This window comes from Ischnura elegans (assembly GCF_921293095.1).
Source record: "Ischnura elegans chromosome 13 unlocalized genomic scaffold, ioIscEleg1.1 SUPER_13_unloc_1, whole genome shotgun sequence".
Taxonomy (NCBI): Eukaryota; Metazoa; Arthropoda; class Insecta; order Odonata; family Coenagrionidae; genus Ischnura; species Ischnura elegans.
The window spans coordinates 2463900-2473307 of NW_025791657.1; the positions used below are offsets into that span (position 1 = coordinate 2463900).

Below are 9408 nucleotides of genomic sequence, written 5' to 3' on the forward strand. Positions count from 1 at the left end.
AAGAAAAAGAAGAAGTTCAATTTAGGACGAAAAAGAAAAATATATTGCTCATTAAAAACGTAAACAAAACATTTTAATATTGAGCAAGGTGAGAATTTCAAAATTCACTCACGTTCTCTCTCTCAAACTTGCAATGAAATGTAAAACTGTTCCCTTTAGACTCGCTCGTGTCATTTGTACCCTATTAGTCCATCCTGTTTTACGATCCCTTCCCTTGAAGATAATTCTCATTTTGTACTCGGCTCAGTGTATAAAAGAGGCGGTTAAGGTGCGTTTGGTGGGGACTTGACTTGACTTTAGTTTATTTAACCTGGGTTGTGTGAGGCCAGGTGGCCCCATCTTCCCCCAACCCAGGGCATTTTTGTCAGCAGTAAAGATTCCTTATATACAAAGAACTTTGCCGCAATTTTATTTCATTTCTCTGGTGAAAATACGTAAAAGGACTCGCAGTCACCGTCTAAAACTCACACAACCTATCCACCTTTCGGGTGTTTTTTGACTTTTTGAAGCAGTTCGACTGCTTTAACCCTTCAATATCCGACTTAGGGAATAATTGACCCTTTATCTCGACCCTTTATCCCGACCCATTCCAAAGCGCTGTTGCCATTTTCCGGTGGTCCGCAGCCACGTGTTCAGCAAAGTTGACAAAATCGTTATTTTTCATCGCACAATCACGCTTCAAAGACGTACTTGATCGCACAATTGACGGGAGTACTATGCAAACAATCATCTTTTGATAATTGGATTGATTGATTGATTTCCAAATTACAGTCATAGCGGTCACATTTCGGGAGGGAGGCGCCCCGCTGTGAGGGTCCAAGACACGGGCCAGAGAGGGCGAACGCGTCGAGGAAAGGGTTGACGATTAAGGACCCTACAATTGGCGCAGTAAGGAAAAAAAATTATCTAAAATACGTAAATTTTGAAAAAGAGAAAAGACACTTTTACGTTAAAAATAGCGAAATAATGACGCAATGTATCTAACTTTAAATTTTTTCATAAAAAGTAAGCACGGAATGTGGTACCCCAGACATAGTAACATAACTCTCATAGTAAAAGAGGGTTTCAAAAAATCCAAAAATCATTTTTGTCAACATGTTTCCGAATCCGCACCACTGTGCGGCGCTCTCTCGCACCATTTCAATTTCCCAATGTGTTTTGCATTCCTCTCCCCTCTACTCCCTGTTGAGCCCCACCTACCGCGTCGTTACCGTGTAAATTCACAACCTTTCCTTCACCACCGACACTCGCTAATCCCTCAATGGGACACCGACAGTCTCTACACTATTCATGCTCTCTCACATTTTTTCTTTTCCAAATTATTTACGTTTTTATCAGTCCTTTCTTAACCTCGCCCTCTTTAATAAGCTCTCCGCCCTCCCCTATTCAGGAATTGTAATATTTTGTCCAGAGACCTGTCCACAGATAATATTTAATTGCGTTCTTCAATTTTGCCCCTTTAAGTTCCACAATGTGGCTCAGTACCACGCCTTCCGACAAAATACCATTGGCGATATTAACCCTTTCGCGTCGAATGCCTCACCTGAGCGGCGAGGATTTTCTTCTCTAAACAACGAATACCACACCAGTGCGTCCTGAATTTTCTTACCCTAACCATAGAATGCCGCGCCTGTGCGGCACAGGTCGAAAAAAGTGATATTCGCGGACACAATAGAACCACGGACGCGGTCGCCCCTCACGATCCGCCTTAGCTCGAGCCCAGTCCCATCTTCGGCCGCTAGAGTCGACCCTTTATTATCCTCTCCACGCGGTCAACTACTGTTATTTGCAGTGTTTTTTCCAAAAAAATATTTGTTGCTTACTTTTGAAATCAATTGCTAGAAATGAATTCATCTCTTTTTGCTGAACACAAGGGAATTTCAAACAAAATTCTAAAGTTTATCTCAACGGAATTATAGAACTAGTAAATACATTAAATTCGTCTAAAAACGTTAGAACTTCGTTTAAAGTTTCTGCACGCTCAGCAAAAAACACAAAATTCATTTTGAATGTAAAAAAATCGGTGCGAGCAACAAATAATTTCATATGTTTTGCATTAACATTTTAGCCAGTTGACCGCGAACTCGTGCTAGGAAGGGGCTTTTTATCTTCCTAGGGTCTGGGACAGAGGCCGAGGAAAGGGATTGGCGCCCTCTGAGTTGGGTCCAGAAATGGTTAGGGAGGGAACCACTGCCTTCAGTTGACGCGAAAACGCTTCGTACAAGGGAGTAAAGAAAACTTTCAAAAGACTCGTATTGAGGAAGAATTTCCCTGAAACAAAGTCCGGCGCGAAAGGGTTAAATCTCTATTTTGCCTATTTTCCAGTACTGCAATGAAAGAGGCTGCAGTACTTTGTCAAACTAATCATTACGGACACATATTATTAGCATGCTGAATATGAAAACCTCACCAACCTCCATTCGATATTCGAGCACATCTCTTCTCACAATTTCGCCATAATCCGTGGTGGTTGAGTGAATATTTTCGTGACGCTATTAACTTGAAAGCCTATTCGTTTAGTTTATGAATATATATTTAAAGGGCCCGAGGCCCCCCTGAAATTTCCCTCCCTTTTCTGACAAGCATTCAGACTTCGATCTTTGACGTACATGATACCGTTTCAACACTTGTTCACAGCTGCATGTTCTTAAAGTGTTTTCGTGGTAATGATGAAAGCCAAGCAGAAGAGAAGATCGAAGGATTCGTGGAGGACGCAGCTCGCCAAGCGTGAAAGAACCCCTCTTATAGGACCCTGCCGCAAGGTCCCTATTCCGCATGCTGATAAGAGAGAGACTATTAGACTATTCTACCGGTCCGAGGCGAAGATCGTCTTCCCGCGGAGGCGATGGAGACGGACCCAGAGTTAGGAAGAGAAGAGGGAGGAAAGGAAGGGGGAGAAGAGAGAGAAATAGAACGACCTTGAACGATGGATCTCTCGCAACTCCGAGGCCATTTATCGGCTCTTTCAGAATTAAAACAGTTAATACGATTCCCTCCTATGACGTTAGCCCTCTAGTATACTTACTATATACTTTAGATCTCTCTTCATCAATCGTACATCATCATTAACTTGACATTTTCATAAAAATTACATAGAAGCACTACATGAACTAACATCTATCAGACAAACAAGCATTATTTAATCATACATTTAGAATTAATGCCACATGGAAAATTATTCTTGAGACTAAGTGCCTCAAACTTCTATCAAAAGTGTTGAAACGAATGGATTTTATATAAATATAGCGTTACGTCGTTAAATCTGGGAGATTGTCCACGTAAGCCCAGATATAGGGAACTCCAATCGTCGGTCACAAGCTGGTTCAGGGAAATACTCCACAAACAAGAATTCAGCACTCAAGAGACAATTTTCAAAATATTTGCGAGTTATTTTCAATCAATATTTATTTGAAGTAGAAGTATTCAAAATCAGAACAATTACAGAAAACAGTGATGATAACTAATGACCCCATAGGAAACATTTCCAACCTAAGTACCAGCTGTATAATTTTTCTAAAATCACCCATGTCAGTCACGCCATCCATCCACCACGAGCGCCCGAGCAAAAGAGAGGGCTTGCATACTCCACGACCTGTCAGGGTGGAGGGTAGGGATTTTGCAATGTGTAGGGGTAAAAAGGACAATGTTCAGTCAGCTGCGTATATGCCCCTGTTGGCTAGCAGCTCCGCCAAGCATCCGTCATCCCAGCCGGGGTAGAAGGGGGGAACAGCGTGCAGGCCGGAATTTTCTCCTCAATCTTCTGGGTTGGAGACATCACTCGAATCAGAGGGAAATTCATTGGAAAACATGGAGGGGAGAGAGATAGTGGGGTGAGGTGTTGGAGGGAGAGAGAGCAGTGATGGGACTATGGTAATACTTCTCACTCCAAACTCCATATTGGTGCCTCAGCACCAGTTTCCCTTTAATTGCAGAGGGGTAGGTATTCCTCCGCAGTAGTCCTATATGAGTCTTGCTCTCCACGTATGGCTTGATTCGGGGCTGATTTTCCGGAGGCCGGATTTTTAAGAGACAAGAATTTCCGATACTTTGAGTCTCCGAGCCTTTGAGTCGAAGGGCCTTTGCGCGAAAAGTCCTTAGCGGGAGAAGTTCTGCGGATAAGTTCAGAGGAAGTTCGGAGAAATTTCTGGGGGGACACCAGAAATTTAGGGGACTGGCACACTAAAAAATGCCACATAAATTTAAACACTTTACTACCAATAAAAAATAGCAGTTAAAGATAATTTAATAATTTATTGATCCTTGATAATATAGTAGAGTAAATTTACTCGAACATTAAGAAATTAGGCCACAGACCTAATTGAATATTGTTGTATTACATGAACAATTAGAGAAAATTTTTCGATTTCAAGCATGCGGTTATCGTAGTAATGAGAATTATTTATCTTTATGACTAATGAACACTAATTAATTAGACTACTAAGACCTAACACTGTTTTAAATGATAGAAAACATGAATGAATTGAGAGAAAGTCTCTTCACAATCAATGAAACAAAAAGGCTTCTTTCCTATGTACACGCAAGTGTAAGACAAGATATCGCTAAGTAGCATAAGACTTTTCACATTCATTGCATGAATAACATTTCTCTTCCACATGAGTTTGCAAATGACGGACAAGGTTGCTCCTAAAAGGGAAAGACTTTTCACATTCACCGCAGGAATAAGGTTTCTTCTTTGTATGAATCCTTATGTGACAGACAAGGTTGCTCCTTACAGGGAAAGACTTTTCACATTCATTGCATTAATATGGTTTCTCCTTTGTATGAGTCCGAATGTGACGGAGAAGGTTACTCTTTTGAGAGAAAGACTTTTCACATTCACCGCAGGTATAAGGTTTCTCCTTCGTATGAATCCTCATGTGACAGACAAGGTTGCTCCTATCAGAGAAAGACTTTTCACATTCACCGCAGGAATAAGGTCTCTCCTTCGTATGAGTCCGAATGTGACGGACAAGGACACTCTTTTGGGAGAAAGACTTTTCACATTCACCGCAGGAATAAGGTGTCTCCTTCGTATGAGTCCGAATGTGACGGACAAGGTCACTCTTTTGGGAGAAAGACTTTTCACATTCACCGCAGGAATAAGGTGTCTCCTTCGTATGAGTCCGAATGTGACGGACAAGGGCAGTCTTTTGGGAGAATGACTTTTCACATTCACCGCAGGCATAAGGCTTCTCCTTCGTATGAGTCCGAATGTGACGGACAACGTCACTCTTTCGATAGAAAGACTTTTCACATTCACCGCAGGAATAAGGTTTCTCCTTCGTATGAGTCCGAATGTGACTGACAAGGTTACTATTTTGAGAGAAAGACTTTTCACATTCACCGCAGGAATGAGGTTTCGCCTTCGCATGATTCCAAATGTGATGGACATGACAACTCTTATTAGCGAATGACTGTTCACATTCATTGGAGGAATAAGGTTTCTTTGCTGAGTGTGAACTATCTGTGCATGATCTCCCATCTACAGTGAAGCTTTTTCTCACTTCCCTCACATTTTTCTCCTCCCTTGTTCCTCCAAAGTTTGCCTTAAAAAGCCCATTTACGTTTTGTCTCATCCCTTTTCTGTTACATATCAGCTTATTTAAACTCTTGGAGGAGGTGGGCTGATGAGAAGTATTTGTTTCCTCTCCTGAAACAAGAATTTTGAGGGCCAAATATTTTCCAATTGTCAAATTAGCATCAATATTGAAATTGCCAGAACCAAAATGAATTTTGAGGTGCTTGATGAGATCATTCTTGGCATTGAATGCATCTCCACAGTCGAAGCAACGATAGGAATTGTCATTTGATTTAGCACACTTCCCAGGATTGTTTATCATGCTAGTACTCATCTCCTTGTTTTCTCGCATGACTGCCTCATGGCAACTCTTTCCACTGTCAGTGACCCTGAAAAACTTTATGCTGTCTGGATTCTCACAACTACTTGTTTCCCCAGCAACAGTCATTGTTGCTCTATTTCCTCTGATTTTAGACACTTGCTTAGATTTCGAATGAAGCTGTCCATCACCAGGAATTGAGCATGAAGTTATTTTGTCAGCAAGCAGGGTACCACATTTTTCAATGTCTCTATCCATCACTTTCCTTTCTTTCTTTGAATTTGATGCTGTAATTTTTGGTTCAAGGAGAGCAAACAAAGCAGAGGCTCTTTCAGAAGCTGGGAGATCTAGAAAAGAAATTCACAATTAAAATAAGTAATGTTAGTCATGTAATATATGATTCGTTGACCTAATTTATAACTACCATTAGTCAGATATCAAAATTGCAACTTCAAACGATCTTCTTGTTCAATGCCATACACATCACCAATGTTGCAAATGATTTTTTATACTGTTTTCCAAACATTTCTTCACAAATTGAGTGGCACTGCAACTCAGAGAGATTAAGTAATGCATTACATAATAACCTCAAATATCTACTCCAAAAAACACCCCAGTGCACCATTTCACACAAAATGGCTGTAGAGCATCCTTATAAAAAATATACCATGCAGTTATTTGTAAAAACTACATACAAATTATTCAAACCTCTCATATCCACCCTCAATGTGGGTGATGCCCTGAGCATCATTGTACAACCATGAAAATTTTTGATGAAACTAGAGCCTTGAAATCTTAGCTAACAAGAATAAGTAAGCATGGGCTGGTCGCTTACTGTCCTTTATCTCCAGAACCAGAACTTCTGCACACAAGACATTGAAATTGAGTTTTGCCTATTTTTAGCCAAATCAGTGATTTTCCACATTTCACTTCTTCCATGAATATGTAATTGACCTAATAAAGCACAGTTTCCATGAGCACAACAGAGTGAATTGGAAGCGTTATGTATCAAATTAAATTTTTTCTATTATTTCAAAACCGAACCAAACCTTTTGTCCTCATTTTAACAAGTTCCATGTTAACTTTGTCCATCGGTACCATGACTATCAAGAAATAGAAGGCTATGAATTTTTCTATATAGCAATATTTCAGTGAAATATTAATATATTTCACTGAAACACGAAGAAAATTTTACTAGAAATTTGCCGACCTGATTAAATTATCCAGCAGAACTGTGAACATAAACTAAAGAAAGTATAGCAGGATGAAAAATTCACATGCTACATCCTTCACAAGTGGAGTGTCCAAAAAGCTGATCTAAGAATTTAACCAAATTTTGTTTTTGCAGTCCATTATGAGTTGTCCTCGAATCAGCCCCCATATGGGGTAACATGTACAACCAATATTTTATACTACAAATCCAGTTAAACATTTGAGGGTCAAACATATTAATAAATAAGAGACACTCTGCAAAGGGTTAGCATTAGTCCCGTGCTTAAAGTGCCCAGTTGTCACCCAGAGCGGTCACGGTGTCGACCCACTCATAAAAATAAAAATTTCTTTAAATTTATGGAAATATTGGTGACTGTGACTGCTTCTGTAAAATAAAAAGTAAAATGAAAGTACGAAAAATTTCATCAGAAAATTTGATCAAATTCTGGGATCACAAAATTTGATTGAATTTTGGGATCACAAAATTTGATTGAATTCTGAGATCACAAAATTTGATTGAATTCTGAGATCCAGCATTCGAACATTTGCCTGGTCAGAATTCGTTACAAGTCTTTTCTGCGAAAAGTTATTTTCAAGCACTTAAGAGCACTCACCTACTGCCTCCGTCATAGACTCCATGGCCATTGTTTGATTCTGAATCAGCTCTCCATTCTCCATAGAAGTAGGCTGAAAGTAGGCAAAAATATGAATGGTCAGGGAAATAAAACTAACTTAGCAGGTGATTACGTACAATTTATTCTTAAACCATATAAACTCGCATATTAGCTTATATTTTCCATGTGAACAAGAAGTAAATCAATAATATTTATGATAAAATATGAATTCTCTATGGATGACAGCAAATGTAAATACATATGATTTTCAATCCTTTCAGAACGATAAAAAAAATCATAAACAGCAGTGGAAACGTATTCCAATTGAGTCTGCGGTCTACACCCATTACATTCCATTGTATGCCTTCCTCCTCGACTTCTGTACCAAAAATTGTATTTATTTATTCATACATGTATTTATCTTGTGAATTGAGCACTCTCAGAAATCGCATTAGCTGTCATGACATACCTTGTCAATCACAGTACACATTGACTACATATCGATATTATTTTATGCTTTTTGAAGTAGGGTATTATAATAGAGAACATAAGTATATCAAAATCATCCATAGAAATTTTGGCTAGGACAGGGGACAAAGGTGACCCCATAGCTAGGCTATCTAACTGTTTGTAATGCCTGCCAATGAAGAAAAAAGTGTTGATTTGTGCACAAATTCAGGTGTTAACAAACTTCACTTATCACTGGATGCAGTGTATCTGACTTGATTAGGGTGATTTCCACTAAAAGTGCTATGTATTTTCTTGGGATACTTGGCAATAGATTCACTACGTTGAATCAAACTAATACGCAACTATGTTGTAACAGTTGTTGTGAGAGCATGCTTACAAGTTCATCATCACAATAAATCACTTAAAAGAAAAAGCCAAGATTTTATTTCTTCAACTCCCACAATAAAGGATTTCCACCAAGTGTCAGTACTACTATCAATTATATTAATATTACACTTGATTTAAATCTATACCATTATTAGATATGATTTGTAGGTCCTATTATTTTACTTAGTAAAATATAAGTCAAATACAATGCATGCATGCATGCTCAAGTAAAAATTTCTCCCTTGAAACAGAGCTGATTCTGGGCTGAAACTCCACTGAATGCGCTCAAACTGCCTTGAAACAACCTTGTCACTGCACTGCACTGCCTTGTCCTCAACAAGAAAAGGAGCACTCAACTGAAACTCTGATGCCATTCTCCCTTGCAAGTCCATTGAATTTGAACTGCTTCTCCCTTGCTGCATATGTGCCCCACTGATACTGAACTGGACAAAAGGCTCAGGCCAGGCCGAATTTATGACAACCACTGCGTCTCTCTTGCCGCATTTTTTTTACTGCCTTGCCACAGAGCTGCGGCAGCATTGGGTATCCCCTCTCCCTCATGGATTTGAACTGCTTCTCCCTTGCTGCACATGAGCTCTACTGGCACTGAGCTGGACAGTAGGCTCAAAGGCCAGGCCAACTTAATAACTCCACTGAATCTCTCTTGCCGAATGTCTTAACTGCCCTGCCACAGAGCTGCTGCAGCATTTGGGTATCCCCTCTCCCTCATGAATTTGACTGCTTCTCCCTTGCTGCGCGTGTGCTACCCATCGTAAGTTTTGCCAACATACGGAACCCTTCTACCGGACATATACGCGACCCCTGTTTTCAGCGGCAATGTATTTTTTTACTTTAGCTTTTGGCAACACGTATATCTTTTCCCGCGCGTCAAGCTGTCGGTTGCCGTT

General features: G+C 39.8%; 1 long non-coding RNA gene across 1 annotated transcript; it reads right to left on the reverse strand.

The window, feature by feature from the left end:
- Window positions 1-6090: 6090 nt before the first annotated feature.
- On the reverse strand, window positions 6091-6581 carry LOC124172617. Its single transcript, XR_006868216.1, has 2 exons — window positions 6262-6581; window positions 6091-6184 (listed from the first exon to the last, which is right to left on the reverse strand). It is a non-coding gene; the product is annotated as an uncharacterized LOC124172617 (long non-coding RNA).
- Window positions 6582-9408: the final 2827 nt, after the last annotated feature.